Raw genomic sequence first — 937 nt, forward strand, 5'->3', positions numbered from 1 at the left:
CTTAACCATCAAAAATGGGTTTGGCACAACTTTGACTTTACACCAACTTGATAGAACCTTAAAGCAGAAACCTCTAAATCTTGTGTGAGATACACCCTCATAATTTATTTTGTGAACAAAGACAATACATTTATGACCAACTTTAAAGCAAAACTAAAGTTCCACTTTTAAAATTGTGGATACTCGGTGATCCCAGCTTCTCCTGTGTTTGCCAAGACTGAATGAACTCCAGCACAGACATCCCAACCCAACCAATCAAGATGGCGGTAGATCACAAAAAGTACTAGAAGAAGGAAGAAGATGATGGTGCCCTGTGACAGAACAGGGACAGGTGAAAACATTACCTAAAATGATATGTAGGACAAATCGTTCTGTAGTGAAGAATATAAGTTGCACAGAAAATTGCGTGAAGAAGGTTATAACGAGAAAAAAAAAATGTTCTGCATTGATTGTACATCAATTTCTGAAATACTCAGCATTTGTCATCTACTACCTCCGCTATACATGCCACTTATTATATGCAGACTTCATATATCTGAGGAATCCCAGAAACATTGTGTTCTAAAATTTGGAACAGCATCCCCTCACAGTTCTTAATTTTCCTTCTTTCAAACTCTAATGTATTACATTATAGAATTAAAACAATCTCTCAGACTCTTTATTTAGGAGAAAAAGGTATGTTATAGGTTAATATTTTGGATAGTTTATTCCCCTAGGGATATAATAAATAGAAGCAGAGGCTTAATCTATTCTGTTATAGCAGCATTGCATATGACATTAATCACATTTATTTTGTTCATAATAGTTATTTTGTATCAGTAAGTGAAATGGGAATGTGAGAGCCACCTAGTGGTGCTCTGAACTCACTGTCACATGATTTTTTGCTTTACACCTAGAATAACCTAGAATAGCAGTTAAGCAGTTACTTGATATACAA

This window comes from Pyxicephalus adspersus, chromosome 1 (genome assembly GCF_032062135.1).
Source record: "Pyxicephalus adspersus chromosome 1, UCB_Pads_2.0, whole genome shotgun sequence".
Classification (NCBI taxonomy): domain Eukaryota; kingdom Metazoa; phylum Chordata; class Amphibia; order Anura; family Pyxicephalidae; genus Pyxicephalus; species Pyxicephalus adspersus.